The sequence below is a fragment of the Furipterus horrens genome, unplaced genomic scaffold (assembly GCF_987537825.1).
Source record: "Furipterus horrens unplaced genomic scaffold, mFurHor1.1.pri manual_scaffold_1, whole genome shotgun sequence".
Taxonomy (NCBI): Eukaryota; Metazoa; Chordata; class Mammalia; order Chiroptera; family Furipteridae; genus Furipterus; species Furipterus horrens.
Genome location: NW_028327171.1, coordinates 47,613,800 through 47,641,534, shown reverse-complemented (window position 1 = coordinate 47,641,534; position 27,735 = coordinate 47,613,800). Strand labels below are relative to the sequence as shown.

At 40.8% G+C, this 27,735-nt stretch overlaps 1 protein-coding gene across 3 annotated transcripts in view; it reads right to left on the bottom strand.

Annotated features, from left to right (window-relative positions):
- Positions 1–27,735, bottom strand: part of ST6GAL1 (ST6 beta-galactoside alpha-2,6-sialyltransferase 1) — a 118,425-nt gene that overhangs the window by 44,624 nt on the left and 46,066 nt on the right. The window contains exon 1 of one of the 3 annotated variants that reach the window (XM_090275196.1): positions 4,114–4,171. The exons of the other annotated variants lie outside the window; for them this stretch is intronic. The gene's annotated coding sequence lies outside the window, so the exon portion shown is untranslated. Of the gene's footprint in view, positions 1–4,113; positions 4,172–27,735 lie in introns of those variants that run through there. 3 annotated transcript variants of the gene reach the window in all.

The window sequence follows — 27,735 nt, the reverse complement described above, 5'->3', positions numbered from 1 at the left end:
GTGTGATACCTAAGATGGTATATTCTTTCTGATGTGAAGGAACAGGAAACACACTACCTATGAAAAATTCTTGACCAAAATGTAGATTAAGTGTATAGATAAAGTCTTTGATCAATTCCAGTTTTTAGAAAATACAGGAGAAAAAAAAATCAAGATAAAAAATACCATAAAGAGGTTTTCAGACAAATCCTGAAAGCAGGCATTCTACAGGACAAGTCAATCAATGCACATGAAAAACAAATGACTTAAAAGAGATAACAGTCACATGCAAAACATAGACCTTGTTTGAATTTTGATTTGAGCAAAACACCACTGAGGACAAATGGGGATGATATTTGAATATAGATTTTATATTTATGATATTAAGAAGTCATCGTTAATTTTGTTAGATATAGTAATAGTATTATTATATTAGTATATATGCAGTTGTTTTTAAAAATCCTATACACGTGAAGTAAATTAGAGATGAAATCTACTTTCAAATATGTCTGCCAAAATGTATAAAAAATGTAATGTCGTTTTTTTCAAATGAATGCAAATTACGTAAGGAACAAGAGTAATTCACAGGCTTTTCTTGGACAATATTGTTTGGGAGTGCTGAGAATTTGAACGAGCTTAAAGAAAAAAGTTATCATAGATAATCATCTTACTGAAGGAATTAACTGAAAAGGATACATGATTTTACAAAAGTTACATAATTAGCCATTGCATGAGGGTTTTTTTTTTTCACTTTTTTAAATCTTTACCGTATTTTTTTTCCATTACCATTTAGTCCCCTTACGCCTCTCTCCCCCCAGCAATCACCGCACTGTTGTCCATGCCCATGAGTCCTTTTTCCTTTTTGCTCAGTCCCTTCCCCCCTCACCTGCCCCTACCCAGCACAGCTTCATCCTGCCCTCCATCAATGAGCCTGTCCCCATCTTCCTTATTAGTTCAGTTTGTTCATTAGATCCCACATATTACTCATGTATGAGTTTTAAGTACAGTCTCATCCTGCAAAACCTCTTTTTTTCTTAAGTATATTTTGTTGATTATTATTGTTACAATAGTTCCAATTTTTTCCCCTTTGCTCCACTCCACCCAGCACCCTCCCTCCCCAAGCAATTCCGCCCCAAGTCCATGCCCATGGGTCATACATACAAGCTCTCCTGCTTCACCCTTTCATATATTCTTGTTTTTTTTAAATAAATAAATGATTAATTAATTATTTTAACAATAAAAAATAACAATCCCTCCGTCTCAGACTTAAGACCCTTTATAATCTTATAAAGGACAATGGGCAAAGGTCTCGAGCTCCTCTAGCTGCTTCAAGCTGGACATGGTCATCATCCTACCTACGCTTGGGTCCAGAAATCCCTAATAAGAGTGGGGGTGTTGAGGGGAGGGTAGCCTTCCAACATGGGGAAGGATCGTGCAGACTCCAGGTCAGTTGGCTGTCCCCGGACAACAGTGTGCTTGGCTTAACAGGCTGGCATCCTTGTTGTATTCTGGGGGCAACAGATTTGGCAACAGGGTTAAAAGACATCATTCAATCCATAACCACTAGATAACAGAAGGTAGGGATTAATTTTTCAATGTTCCACATTAGGGGAAAAAAAGTCTTCTTTGGAGGAATGTGTGCCAGGCACATTTCACCTGTCCAAAACCCTTTTGCCCATTATACTTAGCTTGGGCTGAGGGAAATATTTTTGGTTTCCCCCCTCTCAGACCTCTGGGCCCTTTCTGTCCAAGCCATTAGGATAGAAAAGAGAAACCAGTTTTAAAGTGAAGCCCACAGACCACTCCATATTTCACCAACCCAGCCACTTAGTTCAGCCAAACGTTGAGTCTCAGGAGGCAGCACTGCAGACAGGATTAAGTGAGGCCTATATGTACAGACAATCACTCAGATAATGAGATCACAGGCTTACCTGCAAAATCTCTTGACATCATATTACCCTTCCTGGTCTGTCCTTTTTCTTTCCTTTATAGTAAAACTCCTTGAAAGAGCTGCCTCTAGTCACTATCTCCAATTTCCTTCTTCCCGTTCTCACTTGAACTCACTCCTTCAGGCCTCCCCATGTCCATGAAACTGCTCTTGTGTAGGTCACCAAAGACCTCCGCAGCCTCCATATCGCTAATCAAATGGTTAGTGCTCAGTTTTCGTTGATCCAGCCCATCAGCAGTATTTTATGCAATTGGTCACTTCCTCCTCCTAGGTTCCAAAACCTACACTCTACCGGTTTCTCTCCATCTTACCGGTCACTCTTTCTCAGAGGTCCATTGCTAGTTCCTCTTCATCTGCCCACCTTTACACACTGAAGTGCCCCTAGATTCTCTACTTTGTTCCATCTCTACTCACTCTCTACCGAGTGTGAACACTGTGGGCAGTTCCTCCTTTACCCTGCCTGTAGTTGGCACTAAATATACATTTGGATTTATGCACTCAACTGAGTTCAGAAGGCAGGTTCTCTAGTACGACTCTAGAGAAAGTCCTTCATTTAAAAAAAAAAAATGTATGTTGAGGGTGGGGGCATAGAATAAATCACTGTACTCACTTCACAATTCACCCTATCATCTATTATCTGAGAGGCAGCAGCACAGAGAACAATGGTGATCAGACTTAGAGCACATCAGAATTATTAAAATGATATTCAAATACTGACTCCTGAGTTCTACCTCAGTCATTCTGATCCAAGTCCTCTGAAATGGGGGCTCAGAAATCTGAATTAGCAAGCACCCTGGGTGATTTGGAAGCAAGTGCTCCCATCTCTACCCTACTCTGAGAAACAGGCAGTTTAGGATACTACTACTTAAAGCGCTAGTCTGAGAAAGCTTTATCAAGATCCAGGTTGAGAAAAGTACAGAAATTGAGTGTAATCCACTTCTATGGTATTATAATTCAAAAGAGTAATCTTTGCCTGTTGAATCTAATAACTTTTAAGAGAGCTTGTTCTTTTTTTATTTCATTATTCTAATTACTCTTTTTTTATATACATATAATTTTTTAAAGATTTTATTTAGTTCATTTTAGAGGAAGAAAGGGAGGACGAGAGGGAGAGAAACATCAATCAGCTGCCTCTCGTGCACCCCCAACTGGGGACCTGACCCAAACCCAGGCAAGTGCCCTGACTGGGAATCAAACCAGCGACCTTTCAATTGGCAGGCCGGCACTCAATCCACTAAGCCACACCAACCAGGGTTAGTGATTCCTTTTTATCATACTTTAAAAACTATTAATGCATGAAAAGTTGGGGAGGAGCGGGCAGGCAGGGAACCTGGTTCTTTGCCACTGATAGTAGGAGAAGCCTCGGCTTTAGAGAAAGAGTTCAGGCTCCGTCATGTCAAAGCCCAGATTCAAATCCTGACTTTTCTGTCAGTTATATGTCAGGCCAGGTCATCAACTTCTGTAAACCTGTGTCTTCATCTGTAAAGTATGGACAATAATACTTTAAAATATGTTTCAGCAGGGTTGTGGTGACAATTTAAGGATATAGTTCATAGTTTTGTAACTGGTGAAACTGAGAAGTCAAAGGAAGCCCTGAGAGATTTACAAAGTGCCCCCATAGCTGCGTAGGCAAGTATTTACCTGAGGACAAGCCAGGCTGCCTGGATAAAGGTGGGGAGGGGGAAATCATTCCCAGATGAAAGCCCTGAAGATAAAAGGGCTTTCATTCCTGCTTGTCCCAACTGTTCCAGATTCAGGGGGGAAAAGGGGGTCTCTTAACAGAGATTAGATCTTTTCCCAGCAGGCACTGATTAGAAAGATTATGAAGTGCTCAGCTACACCTGAGGACATCTCCCTGAGATTTTCTAAAACATGGAGAACAGAACTTTGGGGGGGGGGTGTTGAGTCCCCCCTACCCCCATGGATAGGGCAGCAGATCCATGCTTTCTGACCAGAATCAGCCACTTTGAATGGCTAAGAAGAGCTCTGAACTCAGGATTAGGAAGCCATTGCAAAGGGAAATCATAGGCCACTTGCTACCTGCCTTCAACGGGCACCTATTTGTAGAAATATTTGCCTTCCTATTTGGCAGGTGGCTGGGACAAAGTAGGCACTTTACACCCCCTCAGTTCCCTCTCTGTATGCTGCCCACCCCCAGCCCCAGCAGGCACCGCGCCCAATCTTACCACACTAGAGATCACTCAGAAGTCCTCTCCATCAGTCAAGGATAAGCTGAGGAACAAGGAGCAAAAAGGAGGGCTGAATAAACACCGCACCCCTCCCTCGCAGAGCAGCCACTCCTCTTTCCGTCATACTCAAGCACACCCAACAGAGAAGTAGACAGAGAAGAAAATAGTCTCCTTCCTCCTTAGGAAGAGGGACTGTTTCACCTCCTCATCTTTAAAAAAGAATTCAGTTGGTATTAGGAAAGTGTTTACCCTTTGCAACAGCATGGATGGACCTGGAGAACATTATGCTAAGTGAAATAAGCCAGTCTGAGAAAGACAAGTACCATATGATTTCACTCATGTGTGGAATCTAATGAACAAAATGAACTAACAAATAAAACAGAAACAGACTCAGATAAGAGAGCAGGCTGACAGCTGTCAGAGGAGAGGGGGATTGCAGAGCTGGGTAAAAAAGGTGAAGGGATTAAGCAAGAAAAGAAAAGAAGAAGAAGAAAGAAAAGAAAGAAAAGCTAAACCTCACAACCTCACAACCTCACAGACACCGACAACAGGATGGTGGTTACCAGAGGCGAAGGGGGTGGGGGAGGTAGAAGAGGGTAAAGGGGAGATAAACGGTGATGAAAGGAGACACGACTTGGGGTGGTGAACACACAGTACAATATACAGAGAATGTACATATTACAGAATTTTACACTTGAAATCTATATATAATAATTTCTTAACCAATGGCACTCAAATAAATTCAATAAAAAATCAACAAAAAATAAATAATAGAGGTATAGGGAATAACAACATGAACCTCTCTGTTTTCATAACCCAGCTCCAAAGATTATCAATATTTTGTCAATCTTATCTTATCTGTTCCCACTTCCCCCTTTTCTTTCCCTGGAGTAATTTAGAGCAAATGCTAGCTTCACCTCTTTGGCATTAGCTATGTACCATCCTTGGGAGAACTGAGAATATGCTCTCAAATTATCTCCTATGGAGCTCACTTCACACACACACACACACACACACACACACACACACACACACACACACCTGCAATGCCATTAGTACCTAATATCCAATTCATTATTTCCTTTTTATTCAATTATTGGGGTGGCACTGGTTAACACAATTATATAGGTTCAGGTGCACAATTTCCCAAAAGATCATCTGTACACTATATTGTGTATTCACCACCCCAAATCAAGTCTCCATGCATCATCACCATTTATCCCTCTGTACCCTCCTCTACCAATTAACTTCCAAATTGTTACCAATTCTGTAAAAAATGTCTTTTACACTAAATTCCTTGAATGATGATCCAGAAAAGATGGACACATTTTGTTTGGATGATATGCCACTCTTAACTTCCTTTTAATTTATTAACATTTTCCCATTTACTTATTTTTCTTTTTCATGACATATATTTGTTGAAGAAACTAAGTCATTTGCACTGAATCTGGCTGATGAAATCCTCATGGTGTTAACTTACTTCTTTTTGCTCTGTTTCCTCTAAACTCAGTGTTAGGTTTCAAGGCTTGTTGAAATTCAGCGGTTTCAGGTTCAATGGTTCTCCCAATATTTTTACAATATATCTAAAAGGATCTAAGTCCTGGGTGTCTAATGGGGTTGGATTGGGAGAAATGCACAGAGAGGCCTGACCTCCACTTTGCAGTGGTCCTTCTAAAAACAACAAACACCAATACTCATAACTAGGTCAATTCATCCAGCAAATGTTTATTGTCTACTGTGGTCCAAACTGGAGATACAACCATGCAGAAAGCAGCCAGAACTGTCCTCCCAGTGGGGAGGTAAATAAAGAGCAAAACAAAATAAATATGTATGTAGTGGTATCATGGCTATGCAGCAAATTAAAGCAGGGAAAATGGAGAGGACAGCAGAGTATGCATGGAGAGAGGATCATCAGGAAAAAGCCTCACTGAGAAGGCATTTGAGAAATGATTGGAGAGACGTAAAAGAAGGGTCATGCAGATTTCTGAAGGAACAGGGTTCTAGGTGGAAGGGACAGCAAAATCCATAGGGAATGCCTGGCCTGTTTCAAGGAGAATGCAGAGGCCTGGAGCAGACTGTGCAAAACGAAAGGTAGTCTGAGGCGAGGCCAGGAAAGTGCTAGGCACACATAGGGCCTTAGACTGGTGGAAGGATTCTAGCTTTCACTCTGAGTAAGACTTGACTGACTTATGTTTGAAAGGGACCATTCTGGCTGCAGCATTGAGAGCCAACTGTGCTGTGCAATGGATTTGGGGGAGGTTAGAGAAAAATGACCTTTCAAGAAGCTATTGCAACAATCTAGGTGAGAGGCCCATGAGTCCATTTACTGAGCTCCTACTGGGTGCTAGCATTTTATTTATGTTACCAAATTGAATCCCTACCACCATCCTATGGGTTGGGTTATTAGCACTTCTCTTTTATAAATGACAAAACAGAGGCTCCAAGAATTTAAGCCATTTGCTCAAGATATTGTAAATGGTCAAACTAGGAAGTGAACCAGATTATTCTAATTTGCAAACTGCTCGTGCTATCCAACTTATATCCCCCTACTCAGATTCCTTCAAAGAGCTCCTGGGAGCCTGTCTGTGTGACCAGGTCAAGTCTAGTTGCCAGGCACCACCTTGGACCTTCTGGTGACCCCTCTTTACTTTGTCCCTATTCCCATCTTCTTAACCTCTCAGCATGCAAACCTCATTCTCATCTGTACCTTAGGAAATGAACTTTCCGTCCCTAAAGACCCTGACACCCTATGGTCCCTGAGGCTACCTCAGCTAACCATAATGCCTCTGAGAAATGGTCTATGTGTTCTGGATTCCAGAAACCTCCAAAATCATGGGTTCCCTTTCTCTAAGATCATGAACTCTAAATTTGTGCCGCCTGAACTGCCTCTTAATCCTGTAGACTCCTCTTTCTTCATTTCATGGTTGGCTGGGTGCCCCACCAAAAATGTGTTCTTTATATAGTAGATGCACACAGAGTTGTGGCTGAAAGTGGCGACCCGCCTAGGGATTACATTTTCCAGCAAGTGCACACATGCATACACCAACATCTGGATGAGACCACATGTGTAGTTATCAGCAATGAAATGTAAGCAAAAATAACATGTGTTACTTCTAGGCTAAGGTGATTGAGAAGTGAAACCATTATAGCAGCCAGCATCACTCTAATTAATACTATTACTTAGCAGAGACTTCCAAAATATTTGTTTCTACTGGTCTAAGAACATCAGCAGAATTCTCAGCTATGGATTTTTCATCATCCACACAGTTCTTTCCTCATCCCAAGGTTTCCCTAGCACAGTGAAAAAACAGATGCTTCCCTTAATTTAGTCAAAGCCAACAGTTCCTAAATTCACCCATACTAAGCACCTCTTGTATTTATTTCCCCTGCTATGGTCCCCAGGTTTTGAAAGGTGTTGTTAGCCAAATTTAATTAAGAATTTGAGTTCTTATTTGGTAGCAAATGAACAAAGGTATTACTGCCAATAAGAGCTTCTGACCAGCATGAGATTGTCATTGTTATCACAGGCAGTTGATAAAAATCCTGCATGATTCAAAGAAACTTGGTGATTTCCTCAGCCTATGCAGGTTTGTTAGGTAAATGTGCTTCTCCCACCTGGGTTTTTGAAAAACAAAAAGTGTCTGGTGGGTCTCTGGAGACCTGGGACAAGGAAAAGAATCCTGGTTTGTATGGCATGAAACTTACCCCAATACAATCATAGCTTTCTGATCCCTGCTGGCCTCCTAAGGAAAAAAAAAAAATAGGTACTAGTGGTAGGCTAGACACTGAGGGGTGCTTAAAAAGCTATTCCCAACTGCCCTCATCTGGACAAACTAAGGCATTTTAAGCTTATCTGGAAGAATCTGGCTCCCAAGTGCTTAAAAATCAGGAGAACAGCAATGTAAAATCAGAATTCTACCCTCCCATCATTTCAGCACACAGCTGAAATAGGACTGGCCCAAGGCCAAATGGGCCACCATACAAAGAGAAAAGGGGACAAAATGTAGAAGAGAAGGAGTTTCATCAAGTCCATCCTCAGGTAAAAGGAATCACTTCAAACACTACTTCTCTTACCTGGGCATTAACAGCACCTAGGAAGCATTTTAAAAATGTAGATGCCAGACTCACAGATAGAGCAGAATAACAAATATTGGGAGGAGAGGGTGTTAGAGGGTGGAGGGATCAAATAAAAGGAACAAAGACTCATGGATATGGACAACTGTGTGGTGATCGCAGCAGTGAGGGGGTATAAGGGGGTTAAATGGTAATGGAAAAACCCAATAAAAAAATTTTTTTAATAAAATTAAAATGTAGATGCCTAATATTATCCTCAGTAGATTGTGATTTAATTACTCTGGACCAATAAATGTTAACAGAGGCCTTGCAGAAGGTAAAAATTTCACAGGAGGGTGGCCATTACAGTATGGGAGGGAGGCCAGGATTTTTTGGAAGGAGAGGGGGCAATGCCAGTCCAGTCACCATGGGTGATGAGTCAACACACGGGCTCAAGAGTTTAGTCTCTACTTAGCACAGATTCTTCCACAACCCAGAGAGCTTGCTGCCCCACGATGGCTCTAAGTTACTGAGGAGCTGGCAGGGCCTCAAATTCAGTCCAGGTCTTCGAGAATTTCAGGTCAAATTTTCATCACTTTTGAGTTCCTGCCCAAAGATGAGATGTGAATAATTCATGTCTGTAATGAGGCCAAGAGTAGTTGATACTACCAGAGAGACTGAGCAGCCCTTGCATCCAGGTGCCCCTTTCACCTTTCTCTACTCATGACTGTGATCTTGGCTTTCTCTTTGGGGAAGGGGTGTTCTGTACTCTGATTCCAGATGAGGGCTCGCACATAACTTCCACTCTTGACCTGTGGTCATCCCCTCCCAGAAGACAAGGGCTGGTTTTCTGGATTGTCCCCTCCCCAGGACGTACACAAAAACCAATTAACGTCTGCGCCTATTTGGTGCTTTGCTTATTGGTGCATGTTGACCAGTGGACATTTATGATACAGTATTGTGATCTCAGCACTCACTAATTAATCTCACCTCCAAACTTCCCTACTCACCACTCCCTCCTTTCATTTTAGGGATCCAAGGGTACACCCAAGGTGGAAGCTTCCAGACTCCCCAGGATGATGTCCTCTACCTGTGTGGACTTCTACACACTCCTGGCCTGAGCAAATCATCTCTTGCATGCTCCTCCAGGTGCTGTGTGTGAAAATATTATTCTTCCAATCAGATAGGGCTCTGTGGAGATACAGTGCATCGTCACCCCTTCTCTGCTTCCTTCTCAGCATTGCCAAACACAAGGTATACATGTGGCACTCGATCTATAACTGGTGCCCACTGCCAGGGCCTTTGGTATGAGAGTGAGAGGTGGTTAATTTGTAAATTAAAAAAGTTATTTTAGACTTGAACTGAAATCATCACTGAACATGAAGCACCTACTGGGCAGGTAGCCATGTACAGAGAGAGGAGAGAGGGATGTCATCATGACTGCTTCCTAGGGGCTTCCTACATGTCGACTGTGCTAAACCTGCACATGTACTAGTTCATTCAGTCCTAACCAGCATTCTCAGAGGTTGACATGGGTATCATTACCCTTTGTAGATAAAAGCTGAATCTTAAAGAGGTTAGAGAATTTTTGCTAGTAAGTAGCAGTGCCAAAGCTTGAATCCAGAACTGTCTGAATCCAAAGACTGTGCTTTTAATGCCTGTACTCAAATGGTCATCGTGTGTGACCTCTGACTCTCAGCCACAACCCTGCCCACCTAACCCCAGAAGTAAATGGTTTCGGTTCAAAAGGAAACCAATGATACTGAAATTCCAGACCCAGGACACACGTAGAATGCTAGACACTTAACATATCATCTCACTGAAACCTCCAGTATCCCTGTATGGCTGCTGTTATTACAGTCGACCTTTGTCATTTACAGAGTCAATATTTGGGATTTTGACTATTTGAGAACAGTTCCAAAGGTCCTACTCATAAAACAACCTGATTTCTTTTTCAGGAGCGAATATGACATCTATGAACTGGAAACCTGGCATGAGCCAGTCCCTTAGTGCATGAGAAAGCTCACCCCCAGGCTATGACCCAGGGTGTGGGGTTCTATGACCTCCATGTGTCAGAAAGTGATGGAAAAAACTGCATGTGAACTACAGCTTTCCAAAAAGCAGACTGCTAGCCCATGTCACTGCAAGATAATACTCAATGATGAATTTCTTTTATTAGATTTATAAATGCCTATAGCCACTGAACCACTGAAGGACAGCAATCACTTAAACTGTTTGATCGGCGTGACTACATATGGCAGAAATGATGTGCTCTGGTGGCATGGGCATGAGTTCCTCGCCTGTCAAGAGAATACATGCCTTATCTGAGGGCTGTTATCAGTTAATGAGATCTTGGTCACAGTGATGAAGAGGATGTTGAGAATTCTCAAAGATCCCAAGAGAACTCTCTCGTGAATGTCAAGTCCATTTTTCAACATTTTATAGAAGAGGAAACTGAGGCTGGAGGAGGTCCTGTGACCTGCTCAGGAAGGTCTGGCTCCAAAGCCAGTGTGATTCCCTTCCTAAAACCCAACAGTAAGTCATCCAAAAAGTGCCAAATCCTGCATGCTGACCCAATCACATGCAGACTTGGGAGGATAGAGGGAAAGAAGAAGGGCTACAGATCTGTGAGCTCATCTTTTGACCACATCCATTCAAATCAGTCAATTCAACCAAGATGCTGGTAACTGTGGGCTCAGAACAGAGGGCCTAGAGGTAACTGTCACTCCTCCTGCCCTCAAGATGCTAAGTCTGAAATACCACAAGAAATCAGACAAGGACCCAAGTACCTAATGCACTATTTACTTTGTCTGTTTCTCCCCACTAGACAGTGAGTACCTGAACCATCTAGTTACCTCAGTGGCCCCAGGGCCAAGGTCAGTGCCTTTGGCTTAGCTTTGTCTGCCAAAGAAGTGAATGTTTTCTTTTGCAAAGGTCAAGACTCTTAGACCATGAGAAAGGGCCCACATCTAGCCTGGGATCGAAGAAGGCTTTATGATGGGAAAAACTTGGAAGATGGGAGGGAAATCCCATGGAGGTGGATGAGGGCAGGGTGCTGGGGCACAGGGAGAGGTTCAAGCCAGCCCAAGCAGTTGTGCAAATCTGAAGCTGAAAGGGAGACTTGGGCCTCACTGTGTGGCATGGTGAGTAGCAGGCAGAAGAGTCTGGAGTTTATTAGCTGCATAGCGAAGAGCAGATAAAAAGCTTCAGCACAGAGCAGGGAACTGATGCACCAGAGGGGGCTGTGCAAGTTCACAGCAGGAGAGGAGGCACTCTGCAGCTCACAGCACTGCCTCCACTCCCTGAAAGCAAGTGCCAACAAACACATAACAGCCATTGCTTCTTAGGCACCTACTGTGTGCCAGGCACTGTGCCAAGCACCTGTTTAATCTTACAAATAACTCCACAGACAGGTAATTGCCAAACCTATTTTACAAGTGAGGCAACTGAGGCTCAGAGAGATTATAGGATTTGACCACCATCGCCCCACTGTGAAGAAACAGAACCAGGATCTTAATTCAGAATGGCCTTGAGTCAAGAAAAGCTGGTGCAGTCCCCTGTGCTGATCAGAACCAAGACTGAGATGACAAAGACCCTCAGACAAGGCCCGGCTTAGAAGACTGGTGCTAAATTTCACATGAGCCTAGTTTGGAGTCAGACAAATCTAGATTTGCATCACAGTTTCATTATCTGTCACTGACATGATTCCTTGGGCCTCAGTTTCCTCATCTATAAGATGTGTGCAAAACCACCCATTTCACAGGATTGCTAGGAGGGTTAGAAGGATCATGCAGTGTCTGGCATGGGTCAGGTGCTTGCAAGTAAACAGTGTCGAGTAAGCCTGGACTTGGTGGCACAGGAGAGGAGGGACAGGAGGCTGGGGCCTGGCTTAGCCACTGCGGGTGGAGGAAGTCTTCATTTCTGAGAGTAAGAGATGAACTTTCTGGAGTGTCACAAATCAATATTTGTCTTTGGCTAAACATAAAACCTTGATGTTCATCTCAACAAAACCTGTACCTGCCGCTTCCGGTGTTAACAATTTCAGCACTGCTCCACCGCAAAGAGAACCAGAATTTGGGACCCTCAAGGGAGTCAGTGACAAGGGGCTGTTACTGAGAAGGCTGAACTCATGGAAAAGCCTGAAACCAGGGCACAGCTGTGCGGTCTCTAGCTCTGCAGCCTAATCATTGTGTGTGCTCGAAAGTCACTTATCCTCTGAGCCTCTTTTTCCTCCCAACATAAGCGGCTTAATAATCCTTACATCATGGGGGAAATAATAGATGAGAAGGAGCTTTTAAGCTATGCAATTATTTTAAAGTTCTCCAAGACAGGCTTAACTTCATCACCTCTATAAAGTCACAGGAAATGAAGCTGTAGATAAAGTACCCAGACTTATTTGAAAGAGGGAAAAAGAAACACTTTTTGACAAACACTTAAGACACTAAAGATTTCTTCGATTGCCCTGGCCTGGCTGCCTAGTATCTTGGAGTGTCATCCCATACACCAAAAGGTTGTGGGTTCGATCCCCAGTTGGGGTGTCTATGGCAGGCAACCAATGGATGTTTCTCCCTCTCACAGTGATGTTTTTTCTCTCCCTCTTTCTCTCCCTTCCTCTCTTTAAAATCAATAGACATATCCATGGGTGAGGATTAAAAAAAAATTTCCTCTATTGAAGTGTTATTCAATGATGAATTGAGAATTATAACTGTTAAAAGAATCACTTCTCTATGATCATCAAAATGAAAACACAAAATTGTTCAATTTTCTCAGAGCTTACACACCCCTGAGAGCCCAGGGGAGATGCCGGGAAGTTTGGTTCTCATTTCCACAGAGCAAGAGGGCTCACTGCCCAACACAGAAAAGTCAGGAGCCCCAAATCCTCACAATAAAGCCTGCTGTCTTCTCTCTGGATTTTCCCTCACTTTAGAAAATAGGCCAAACTCACTCCACCCCCCAGCCCCACCCTTATGTCTCTTGCAACTGGAATGTGCCCGGGAAAAAACACAGGAAAATCAGTAAAGTGGTCCCAGAGCAAAACCCACCCAAGCACAGAGGACAGGGCATCCAATCTTGATTTCCAGAGAAATACTTCCCTTCCAGTCAGCTGCACCCACACTCTGAGCAGAGAGTGTGTTGGAGGGTTTCCTGGCCTCACCTGTAACCTTGGGTCAGATGATGTTCCAACAACCTAATGGGTACCCAACTCCCTTACCCTCCCAACACCCTCTCCCCCTACCAATCAAAAGTAGGAGATAGAAAATACTTTGAGTTTTCACTTGGTCTTCAAGCAGACAGGTTATTTAGAATCACAGCCCCCTCCTCCATGTGGGTGATTTCCAACCTTCTGGAAGGGATGCATGTGTGCAGCAAGAACATGTCCAACTTAGGGGCTCTGGGCCTGGATACAGAGTGAGAATGGGAGAAAGATGAGGAGCCAGGGAAATGGGCAATGAATTGAGGCAGAGACCCCAGCTTGGCTGGGCTGCCCTGGAAAAATCATATATGCTCCAGGTATGAATTTTGCTCCAAAGAGTAAGGTTAGACACTACTCAACACCCTGCTTGGTTTACCCTGATCCTCTGAGTCAAGCATTGCAAAGTGCATTTCTACTAAATCAGACGAATACTATTAGCAATCAAAATTTGTTCCCCCAATATCATCTAATTCTCCTATGATGGATTTCCTGGCCTAAATTAGCTGCCTCCATCTGCCAGCAGGGATTGAAAGACCACCCAGCAGAGAGACTACAAAGAATGAAAGGTGAAGAGGCACTGACCCCCGGAGAGCAGCAGTTCCTGCAGGAGGCCTTCCCTGTGCAGTGTGGGGGATCCCAGCTCTGAGCTCCTTGCTGCCTCTGCAGCAGAGCAGTAGGTCCTTTAGTGTCCTGAGCCTTAGCTTCCGGTGGACAACAAAAGCTACTGCCTTCAGGTTGACCACTGTGGACCATGCTTTTTCCCTATAAATTTCCATGCCTCTCACTCATAGAGGCCAGTGTGATGGCTCTCCTTCTTCAGTGAAAACATCTGAGGCTCAGAGAGGTTAAGGTTGCACAAAGTCAGTAACTAGTAAGTGGTAGAGGCAGGATTTGAACCCAGAGCTACTTGTATCTGCTTTTGCCTCTCATCTTCAAAATGGGGAATGAGAAGGGGGCAATAAATCTTTCTTCTTCTACTCTCCTACCCTGCATCCTCCCTAAAGGGGTGGGAATCAATTCAGTGGCAGGCTGGGGGTTCAATGTCACTGGAAATCAAAGAAATACACATTCAAATAACAGGATACCACTTTCACCCTCATCAAATTACTAGACGCTAACAGTATATATAATATAGGACTAACAAGAACACTTTCATATATTTCTTGTGTGAAAATAACATGCAACCTCTCTTCTGAAAGGCAATTTGGAAGAATGTATCAGTGTTAAAAATGTTCATTCTCTGTGAACTCAGTAATTTCATCTCCAAAAAGGGAATAACCAGAGAAGCTATCAAAGACTGTAGTTCCATCTCAGCCCACACATAAGCTAAAACTACCTTAATTCACAACAATAGGGAAATGGTTAAATGTTATGGAATGTCCACAGGATGTGGCATGATTAGATTTAAAAAATCACATTCATGAGTATTTCTTAAAATTTTTAAATGATAAATTGCATACACATAGAAAACTATATAAAGTAGTATAATGAACCATCATGTACACATTACCCAGCATCAACAATTATTAATTTATGACCACTCTTTTTTCACTGATATTCACCCAGCCCCCTACCTTGGGTAATTTAAGCAAATCTGAGACATCACATCACTACACTCATTAAAATGTCAGTATGTATCTCTAAAAGGTACAATTTGTAAAAATATATCAAAAATGCCACTATCAAACCTAAAGATTTCTAAAAATAATTTATTAAGTTTTTGTAACAAAATAGGAAAGTGTTAGTAATATAACACAAAATTATAAGAATATTATAAAACTATATACTATAAATCTTAGTGGGGGAACGAAAGAAGAGGACGGAGGAAAATAGGGAGCTGGAAAGGAAAAATGGGAGGGAAGAAGGGAAAAAAAAATTTTTTTTAAATGCTTATTCACAGAGAAAAGTGACTTGATAAAAAGGATGCAAAACATTGCCAGTAGTCTATTGTTACCTTTGTGTTATGGGATTACAGGTGATTTGGGTTACTTTTGTATTTTTGTGTGTATTTTTACTAATGGGAACCTATCATTTCTCTTGTTCTTCTTTTATTCTTCAAGCTCAAAGTTTTTCTCTAATATCATTTCCCTTCAGCCTGAAAAATTATCTTTAAGAGCAGGTCTATTGGAAACAAAGTTTCTTGGTTTCCCTTCACCTGAGAATCTTTCTTTTGCCTTCATTCTTGACAGATAAAATACTCTGGATATAAAATTCTGGGTTAATAGTTCTTTTCTTCCAGCACTTGAAAGATGTTCCACTGTGTTTGGCCTGCATAGTTTTGGATGAGAAGTCTGCAGTTATCTGGATAGTTTACCTTGTGCCTAAATGCCATATTTTCCTAGCTGCTTTCAATATTTTTTCCTCTTTGGTTTTCAGCAGTTTAACTATGATGTGGCTTGAAGAGTTGTTGAGTTTATTCTGTTTGGGATTCACTGAGAGTCTTTAATTTGTAAATTGATGTCTTTTGCCAAATTTGGGATCTTTTCAGCCATCTTATCTTCAAATTTTTTTTCTGCAACAGTATCTTTCTTTTTACTTTCTACAATGGCACAAAAAAAAAAATTTTTTTTCAACTTTATAATGTTGTCCTAGGGTATCCTGAGACACTCTTCATTTTTTTCCAATAAAAGGTACAGTTACAGTCTGAAACTATATATTGAGTAATTAAACTTTTTAATTAAAAAATCAAAAAGTACTTCTACAAATATTACACAAAATATTATATAATTTTAATTGATCTATCTTCAAGTTCACTGACTCTTATTCCTTATCATTTCTTTCCTGTTACTGAGCCAATGCAGTAAAATTATTACTTCAGATGTCACCCTTTAAGTTCTAAAATGCCCATCTGGTTAGTTTGCATAGTTTCTATTTTTCTTCTGAGAACTTCTATCTTTTCATTCATTTCAAGAGTGGAGAATGGTTATTATATTTACTTTAAGTCTGTCTGATAATTGCACCATCTGAGTCATCTCAGAGTTAGAACATACTGTTTTTTCCCTTGAGTATTACTTAGATTTTCCTGATTTTCTTTATGGAGCACATTTGGGTTATATACTGGACTTTTGAATATTACATGTGAGATTCTGGATCCTGCTAAAATTCTCTGAAAAAAAATATGATATTTTTTTTAGCAGATAATTAAGCCACTTAGGTTCAGATTGAAAGTTCTGCTTTGCTTTTGTAACTGGTAACTCTGATTTCAGTTTGGTTTTCAAAGCCTGTGGTAGGCCATTTGGGTCTGCCTGTCACAGAGGTAACACACAGATTTATCTGGGACTTGGGGGTTCCTATCAGAGTTAAGTTCTCAAAACCTTTGTTCTGCTTCTTTGGGTCTGTTCCATGCATGCATACCTTGTAGGGTGCTCATGACATACACCAGTCCATACCCAGACTCGATCGGTCTCCTTCTCCAACTCTCTCCTCTCAGACATTGCCTCATTAACTAGCTTCCAGTGGCTCCTTTTCCTGATCCCTCGGGCTGAAAAGACCTCATCTCAGAGTTTTGGCCTCCCACAAAATTATGCAATTCCATGTGACAAAGGCCATTACGGGTCATTGTTCAAGTTTTGAATCTAGTCGAAACTACCTGCTATTACAGGTTCTCATGTGGTTGCTTTTCCAGTTTTTAGTTGTAAACAGTGGTAGAGAGAAGTTGTAGTTGGATTACTTCTCTTGGCTAATACTGCCACCCTTCCTTCTCAGCAATTTTTACTTCTCAAAATTTCACCCATCTCTCAAAGCTTCATTAAAATACCACTTCTTCCTAAGAAGCCATCCTTCTCCTCCCAGCCAGAAAAACTTTCTTCTTCCTCTAAATTAAGGAAGATTCAAGTTTGGCAATATAGGGAATCCAATGTAAAGCCAAATCTTTTCATGTCTATTTTTGTTCAGACATCTGGGTTTAGAACATGCCTGGAATGAAGTCAGATACAACCAAGAAGCATCATAGTGGTTGAGTGGACTTCGCCTGAATCCCAGCTTTGCTAATTGCTGAATGTGTGACCTTAGCCAAGTCAGTTACTTCTATGTACCTCAGCTTTCTCATCTATGAAATAAAAATAATAATGCTTAAAACATAGAATTGTTGTGAAGGTTAAATGAGTGAATAGTTGTAAAGCACTGAGAAAATGCCATGTGGTAAATGCAAGGAATTATTTTCAAAAGTATTACTACTTTACTCTGCAGCTAAGGGAACCCTACAGAGGGGAGAAGAAAGAGCAAACAGAGTTGGCTCTATGCCCACTTCTTACTAGACCCTGAAAGTGACTGTAATTTTTGTTTCAGTAAATACTTAAAAAAGCCCAATTTGTGTGTCTGTGTGGATCTTCTGAGAAGCCATGTGGCAGAATGGGAGGATAACTACATATGGTGGGTGAGGAGATCTGGCTCCCAGGACTAGACCTCCTTTGGGTCTGAGTTTTCTGTTCTGAATCATGACTACACCGTGTAGACGGGTCTACCTGCAAATAGCTAACCTTTGTAAAAGGCAAATGGAATTGGGTCATTTTTCAGTTTACCCTCCAATGTCTTCCTGAAACACAGAGAATAAAATCCAAAACTCTTTAAGCTATCCCATAAGACCTGCTGCGATTTCTACTGCTCCTTCTGTTACCTGTAACCTCATCTGCTGCTGCTTCCCCATAGCCCTCATGTTCCAGCTGTACTGAACTAAGGCTCGCCCACCTCACCTCACCATTTCCCACTTGCACCATTGCCCTCAACCTTGAGTTGAAATTTCTCTCCCTATCATCTTGTCAAATATATAGATGTCTCAACTTCCATGCAAACTGTTCAAGGACTTCCAGGAAGCTTTCCCAGACTCTCCAGGACCCTGTTAGTCAGTCCTTCCTTCCCTGTCTCACATCTCTGTGGACACCCAAGTAGCATCTTTCTGTGGACACCAGTCTCATGTTATGGGCCCCTCTCTCTTCACTGGTGTCTTTCAAAATATGTATTACTTTACATTAGTGAGTCTTGAAATCAATTTAGAACATCACTACCAGCCTTTTAAAAAAAAATTAAGAAAATAGAAAACTTCATTGCATGTAATAAGGGTGGGTCATGTTTCATGAAACTTTCGTCTCAGATAATGAGATAGATAGAGACAGATGACAGAAAATGAACTCCTATGGACCCTGACACAGATGCAATAATTATTAACTATGGTCGATCTTATTCTGTTTATATTACTATCCACTCATGTACCTCCTAGATTATTTTGAAACATATCACAAATAGCATGTCATCTCATTGATAAATATTTCAGTATATATTTCTAAAAAATAAAATAAAACCTTTTTTAAGTAACTACATACCATCAAACATATTACTGATTTTTGGTGGCAGTCAAAAAAAGACTTACAAACTCCCAGGGACAGATGTCACCTCGTTTATCTCTGCATTCTCAGGTCCTAACACTCAGTAAGAGCTGAGTAATGGAGGGAAGAAGAGAAGAGAAAGTGTAGAAGGTGGAAAGGTTTACAGAGAAGATAGTCTGCAGTTTTGAATCATCTTGAAAGTACTTTTGGTGAATTTCTCAAAAAGAAAAAAAATAAAATATAATTTAGGTTCTTCATACTAATTCCTGAATAGTGACTGTTTCCATATCTGATGTTTTCCCGCTGGGGTATCACACACGATTGTGCGAGTTGTTCACTGCACACAGGTATCTGGCCCTGGCACAATAGCATCTTTCCATATCAGGGCATCTACCCTAACAGACACAAAAGCGCTCTCTGGGCTAACAGCGACCCTGTTCTCCCTCCCCATTGTAGCGTCCTATATACAGTCATCGCAGTCTACTTTTCTCCCTCTGCTGTCTTCCCTTCCTTTCACACCGTCTTCAGAGGCCACAAGCAGGAGAGTCGCCATAAAGCCACGCCCCTTTGAGTTGTGTTGTCCGTAATAGTTATAAAGGGCCACTTTTACACAGAATGACTTCAGTATCAGGAGCAGAACTTCTCTTCAGAAAAGTCCTGGGTTCTGAGGCTGATTCTGCAACTTCAGTCACAGGACTTTTAGATGATATCCTGGGGCAAAATTTTCTTATATGAAAGTAGAGATAAAATAGTTCCCCTGTCTCTTTCTGAGAGCCCTTGCAAGGACCGAAGGAAGGAAATGCTTTGACAATGATAAAGTAGCATACAGATTATAAAGAATAGTTTAGTAATGATTTATGATTATGTCTAGAATGGTAGTTCCTAAACATCACTGCTGTATGGTAGATTGGGAATTATCTGTCTCTTAAAAACGGTATATTCTTTAGAAGTACAAGTTCACAAATAATTGAAAGATATATCCTAAATACAATATATAGTAACAAAACATCAAATGCCAAGAAGAAGATGTTATTAAAGATAGGCAAGCCTTTTTACTGAAAACTATAAAATTTTACCAAAATAAATTTAAAAAGACTTAAATAAATGAAGACATACATTATATTCATGAATTGAAAGGTTCAATTTTGTGAAAAGCTCAATTCTTCCCCAAGTTGATTGTGATGGTAAATTGGATGTGCCAACTTGACTGGGCCACAGGGTGCCCAGATATTTGGTCAAACATTATTCTGGATATGTCTGTAAGGGTGTTTTAGATAAGATTAACATTTGAATTGGTAGACAGTATAAAGCAGATTGCCTTCCTAAGTGTGGGTTGGCCTTATCCAATCACTGAAGTCCTGAACACAACAAATACCCTCTTAAAAGTGAGGGAGAACTCTTGATTGCTTTGAGCTGGGACATCAGGTTTTTTCCCCTGACTTTGGGCTTGAACTGAAGCATCAGCCCTTCTGGGTTTTAAGCCTGCCAGCATTTGGCCTAAAACTATACCAGTGGCTCCCCTGGTTCTCAGGCCTTCAGACTCAAACTGGGACTCCAACCTGCTGACTGCAGATCTTGAGACTTATTAGCCTCCAGAACTGTGTGAATCAATTATTTATCATAAATCTTCATCTGTCTTTCTGTCTCTCAACCTCTCTTTCTCTCCCTCCATCCCTTCTTCCCTCTACACACATACACACACATGCATTCTATTGTCAGACTGGGGTGTGTGTGTGTGTGTGTGTGTAAATTTAATTCACTGGAGAACCTTGACTTGTACATTGATCTATAGCTCCAATGCACTCTCCATCAAAATCCCAATGGCTATTTTGTAGAAATTAATAAGCTAAATATAAAGTTTATAAGGAAATACAAATGACCTAAAATAGCAAAGACAATGTTAGAAGAACAAAGTTAAAGGACTTACATTACCAAACTTATTATAAAACCACAGTAATCAAGACAATGTGTTACTAGTGTAAGGACAAATAGATCAATGAAAAAGAACAGAATTCCTAAATAAATAGGCCCACATATATTTAGTAACTTTTTTTTTATAATAGTACCAATGATCAGTGGAGAAAAGAAAGTCTTTTTAATAACTAGTTCTAGTGTTTGAATATCTCTGCAAAAATAAACAAACAAACAAAAAACCCTTGACCTCTGCTTCACTCTATACAATTAATTTGATGCAGATCCTAGACTTCCATGTGAAACTTCAAACTATAAAGCTTCTAGAAGAAAATGTAGAAGAATATTTTCATAAATTTGCAGTACACAAAGATGTCTTTGGACACAGAAGGCTCTAATAATAAAAAGGAAAATAATGGATGAGTATAACTTAATAACATTTGAAGTCCAAGTCATTTGGAAGTGGCCTAATCTCAGTTTTTAATATAAGAAAGATCAATAATCCAGGCCTGGACATAACTGTCCCAGGAAAAACACATGCACCCAGGATGTTTCAGGACCTCACACATGGGTAACAGCCTCATACTTCACCAATATGGTAGGCAAAGGGTTAGGAAGCATTTAAGAGAACAAGATATGGTCTTTGTCACTGGGAGAGATCAGAGTATCCCTGAGAGATAAGACTCATTTGAACATACAGTGCTACTAAACTACACAACACTGACCTGCAATCCAAAAGTAACTCAAAGAAGACAACAGGGTGAACTGAAGTAGACCACTGAGGGTATGAAACAGAAGGGAATTTAGAAAGCCTCTGGTTGAAAGTGCCCATCTGATTTTTATAAATGAGAAGTCTGAGGCTCACTGGCATAGAGAAGGCCACATCACTGATTTGTGACACAGACAAAATGAAACTCAGATTTCTTGGTTCCCTCTCAGATTCTCCATCTATCACATGTCATGCTGGGTTTTAGTATGTGGCCAGGCTTCTTGGAAGATATAGGGGACTCACATGGTTCCTGAAAATGTGAACTTGAGACAGGATTTATGAAATTTCCAGTACACTGTCCAGCATACAATAGAAGCTCAGTAAAGAATATAATTATTAGGCTAAATGGGACTTCCCAGATGAGCAATGATAAAGAAGGCCCCAAAGTCAATATTTGAAGAGCAAAGCTCATTTCTCACCACAATTATTCCTATACCTGCCTAGTACCTCACTCCACCAATTACTGCCATCCAAGAAAAGCCAGTGGGGCCCTGGTATGACAATTAAAGAAGGACATATTCATCCTTTCTGTGATACACTCAGAGTCCAGGTTTTGCCCAGGAAACAAGAAGGCTACAAATCGGACACAAACACATACAGAACTATCCTCACCCCAAATCCTTGGCAAGGGTAGATGGCACAGATGGGAGTTGGCAAGATGTTGAAGAGAGAAGCTACTTAGGGGTGAGAACCAGCTGGGCTGAGGAAACAACCGATGCTTCACAGAGGGCGAGGTGGAAGGAAGGTCCTATGCACTTTCCAAACAGATATTATCGAATTCATTTTTCCTCAACCCAAGCAGACCTTCCACTTGCCTTGCTTTTCAGATCCACCTGTCATGATTATACACACATCTTCTAGCATCACAAGCAGATTTTTGCAAGTTCATCCATTCAGCTAACCAATACTTATGGAGTGCTATGTTGTTCAATTCCAGTGATAGGCAACAAGAAAGTAGGTGTGACTAAGGCAGGTCTCTGCCTCCAGAGGGAGAGATGTGGGTAAGGGAATTATAGCTGCAGAGTGTGCTACCATGTGGCGAGTCCACCTACCCAGTCTGGATAGTTCAGGGAGGCTGCCTGGGGAAACACCTCAATTCAAACATGAAGGTGAGTAAAAGGTGAACAGACAGGAGGTAGGGATGGGAAGAACTGTGCTCAAGTGTCACTTAGGTCATTTCTTTGCATTTCCTAAAGAATGTGGTCTCTACCCTATCATTTAGACAAATTTGATCTGTGTCACTGAGCATAAAGAAACAACTGACACCTTCCATAAACCTGACAGTTTCTTTTGATACAAACTGTGGGGGAAATCACTAAAGTGATAAGTATATAAAGTATCACTGTCTCTCTGTAAAATTATATACTCAATAACCTCAAAAACAAGATTTCATTTACTATCTTTAAAAGAATCAGAAACATGAAAATGTTGATTTGCCTCCCATTTGTTTTAGGATGGTCCAAAATTTACCATGTGGACAGAAAAACATACCACCAAAAAACAAACATGGTCAAAATCTAAGTGCTCATTACAACAGATCTGCTGCTTAAACCAATGTAAGGGGATAAAGCTTTCCCGTTAGCAGAATAGAAAATTAAACTAAAAAAAACAATGTTTTACTTTCAGCTGAATTTATGGAGGGCCTTTTATGTGCTGAATGCTCTATTTACATTTTCTTACCAAAACCATGCAACACCTCTGTGAGGCAGGCGCTATAATCCCATTTTACTGATGAGGAAGCTCAAGGCCAGAACAGTGATGTAATCTGCCCAAGGTAGACACCTAGAAAATGTTGGAACTGAGATTCAAACCCACGTGTACAACACTGAGTACTCATTATGTGCCAAGCACTGTTCTTAGTATTTCTCATTTGGAGATAAAGAAATGAGTCAAAGAGAGATAAACTAATGTGCCCAGCATCACACGTCTCTCTAACTCCAATGCCAGGTCCATGAGCATTCGGGGGTGGGGAAGGAAACAGGAAGGTCACATACAGTGGAATGGAGCTCTGTCCTGCCATTTTGCGTTGTGGGAGTGAGGCTGGGCACATTTGGGGAAGTGCCTGCTCAGGCTTGAAGAGGATGGGTATATGGGCGTGGCCCTCGCCTTCAGTCTGCAAAGGAAAACTGTTTAACCAACCTCCCTCCGAGGAAGGTGCCACTGCACCCATGGTGGCCTCATCTGTCTTACCTGTAACTCGGTCACTTACATCAGTGGTGTTCTCAGAGGCATGTGGGGAAGTACACAAACCAATTGACATATTTTCACCTTTGTTAAATTTAGGAAAACTTTAGAGTAAATTTTCATACCCAACCAATGCTGGTAATTTTGTGGCAAAACTGATGAACTCACATCTTAGTCATTGCTGGGAAAAGGGAAGCTTATGTTGTACACTAACTTATACAGTGTTATATGTCAATTGTACCTCAATAAAACTCAAGGAAATGAACGAAGGAATATACCTCAAGGAAACAGAAATACACACTTAAAAATATGTGTAGCTTCCTGGCCTAGAATTCAAAGGCTGGGCTATTTCTTTTAAAGAAACAGTTTTATATTTATAATTATAGTTATAAGTAATATATAATTTTAACTATAAATTTATTATTTTTAGAATCTAATTATAAAAGGTAGAAAACAAATATAAGCATGTGACTGCAGGCTGTAAGCATCAAATATAATGTCAAGAAATGTTGAAACAACCTAAATATCTAGCCACGGAACAAATAAATTATGATACAGAATTCAGTGATCTCCTCAGAAGCCATTAACATACTCACGCACTATAAAGATGGAAAAATATTCATGATTAGGGGAGAAACAAAATCAACTTCATCCACACTAAAATTAAAATTATATTAAAAACTACTTTTTTCACTAATGGACTACGATTGCCAAGGGAACATTGTAAAATGAATAGTATTGTGTCAGAATGCCAGGATTTTTAAAGTATACCTTTATTGTCATTGCAGTGTTTGTGAATAAAACAAGAAAAACGATCATACACCCAATCTGATTGCCTTCAGGGCAGGCACAGGGACCTCTTAATCCAGTTTCTTCCCTATACTGTAGTCTTACTGGAAAGAGACAGGCCTAGCCTGTGTGGCTCAGTTGGTAGGAACAATGTGCAGTAGACAGAAGAGATTTTGGGTTCAATCTCCAGGCAGGGCGTGTACGAGAGGGCAACCAACAGATGTTTTTCTCTCTCTCTCTTTAAAAAACAATGAAAAAAATGTAAAAAATGTTCTTGGGTGAGGATTAAAAAACAAAAACAAAAACATGAAACTGTCCTTCTCCAAAAGATCCCCTGCCTTAGCTTAGGGGAGGGTAAACATATTTACTTAACACTTCACAGCCTGGCCCTGGCTAGCTGAACTCTATGTGTTACAACCTAAATCTTCACATAACTTGTAAAAGAAAAGCCTTATTAATGGCCTCAAGTCCCAGGGGAGGATCTTGCCATGAAAGAACTCCTGGAACTTTGGCATATGCATTTGAAGACAGTGGTTCCTTTGATCCCTCAGCTACCTCCCAGAAGGAACCATACAATGGCTTGGAAACTGGCTACCCCTGCTTTGACCCTGAGCTGCCTTCCCCCTGACACGTAACACTATCAACATCAGCAGCAGCTAAAACCCTCAGGGGTAATATCACAACATCAAGGCCACTGCTCATTTCCACCTATTCAATTCAACCGTACTTCCAGGTTCAGATCAAACACTGCTCCCTTCCTTGAAGATGGGCAAGAAGAGAGACCAACCTGGGTCAAAACCAGCTCTGTCCCTTTCCAGCTTTGTGATCCCAGGCAAGTTACCTACCCTCTCTGGCCTTCATTTCCTCAGCTATTAGGTAGTGCTATAAACAATTCTTTATGTGATTGCAGAGATAAAAGAAACGTAAAACACTTAGAATTGTTCTGCCCCATACAGTAGCCACTAGCCACATGTGGCTAATGAGCCTTAGAAATGGCGCTAGTCCATACTGAGATGTGCTGTACATGTAAAACGCACACCGGAGTCTGAAAATTTCACATGGGAAAAGAGAATGTCAGATTTGCATTGATTACATAATCAAGTAAATAATATTTGGATACACTGAGTTAAATAAAACTCTGAAAATTAAATTCACCTCTTTATTTTTACTTTTTAGTGTATTATAAAATTTTTAAATTACATACGCGGCCCACATTTGTAGTTCGCTTTCTATTTCCAGTGAACATGGTAACTATTCAACATTGGTTCTCTATTTTCCCCTTGACATTCACAAGACACCTAGAGTGCTCGGCATTGTCAACAGTGTCTAAAGTCTTTAATTACATCTGTGATACCAAACGAGTCCCTTCCTCTTTCCAGGCCCCTGCTTACCAACTTGAGACGTATGACGAGCAGTAGAAAGGAAATTAGATTTATAATCAGAAGACTGGCTCCAGTCCTGGTTCTACCATTACTAATTAGGTAGCCCTTAGCATGTCATTTCACTCCTCTGAGCTATAGTTTTGGCATTTACAAAATGGAGAGTAATAATATCCTGTTCGTGGCATGAGAGAATGCTTATGAAAGTCTTGATAAACTGCAGAGGACTCTCTAGGCCAGAATTAAGTAGCATAATTTGCAATGTGAGGCAACTGGGCAGTCCTGCCTGCCACCTCTGATACTCTCTGCCTTCCATTTTGTACTTTTATTTAACTATTTTCCATGTGTCACCAAGTTTCCCCAAGAACACACCTCTTCCTTCTCACATGCCCCTCAACAAAGCCAAAATAGAGTGCTGCAGGCAGACCCCCTCAAACCAGTACAGACTGTATGCTCTGTGTACCAGGCACTAAGCTTAGGGAGCTCCAGGTGCAGTGGTAAGAGGAGGCCTTGCAAAAAAAAAAAAAGTGACAATACAACATGGACTATACTTGTAATGGAGAAATCAAGTAAGTGTAAGTTCACCAGACAGCAAGGGTGTGCAGTGCACCTTACTTGGGGAAATCCAAAAAGGGTCGCGATGAGGGAGTTGTATGAAATAGCCAACAGGAAAGACTCTGGGAGGCATTTGCAAGGGTGAAAATGTTTGAACGAGCATGGAATGCCATAGCATTGAATCCAAAGTAAACATCAGCATAAGATGTGCCATGTACCATCTAACAATATGAATTTTATCATGAGAGACCCCTGGTTGAAAGGTTCTTCCTGCAGTTGGAACATGACTACCCTTCTGCCTTTGCTACTTTAGGTTCCCCCAGCTCAGCTCACAGCCCACTGAGGGATGCATGCAGTAAGCTCTTAGGAACTTAAGTATCATCTGTGCCAACTGCATAAACCTCAGTTATTTGCACAGAGAGGCTTGTGAGAGCAGAAGCCCTGTCTCAAAACATCCTGCTCCTATTTTTAGCCAGGAAATACCTGCTTACCATCTACCCTCCATTTTCCACCTTCGAACGCCAACAAGAATGAAAAGCAAAAAGCTACACCATCCTGTAGTTGATAGGGTGGGCTTCTCTACCTCATAATGCGTTGCTTCCTAATTCCAAAATAAGCTCTAGATTATTGCTAGTTAAGTTAAACTGCAAACTCGTACTTTACCAAAAACACACTATTCCACCAGCATGGCCCAGGAAAAGCAAATACACAAAGTTTCTTGGGTAAAGACCTGAAGTAGAATTTCTGCAGTGAACTTGTCCTTCAGATTGGTATTCAAATATTTAAAGACTAATCTCAAAAGGTCATATTTTCATTGAAGATCAGAAAATGAATGTGTCTGAGAGACGGGGTGCAATAGTAGCAGCTAAGTACCTATGCAGAGATGGCATCTGTGGGCCTGTGGCCACCTATGCGTGTATGAACAGTGGAGCCACACCTTACCCAATGGTTAGTTATAAAATAATTGTCAGGGTCAAAAATTCCCCTCCCTTGGGAAACTACTGTTTAAAAGCATTTAAAGAATTTTAAAAGTTATATCAACCTATTGCAATGTAGGGACTTGATTTTAATCCTGACTTACATAAACAAACTTTTTAAAAATTATATACATATACACCTCATATATATATATGTATGTGTGTGTGTGTATACATATACACTCATACATACACATACATATATGTGTATATAGATACACACATCTACATACACATATATAACAATTGGGGAAATTTTAATATTTACAGCATAACTGATGAAAAAATTTGTTCATTATTTAAATGTGATGATAATATAGCTGTTTTTATTTTTAAAGAATGCCTTTTAAACATACACAGTAAAATATTTACAGATAAAATTAAAAATAAATTAACAGCTGAATTAGAAGTCAGTTAAGGTAAGGTATTATTTTGCATGGATATTCATGTGCAGTATATGAAATTAAAAACTAGGTCCTCCTACCTA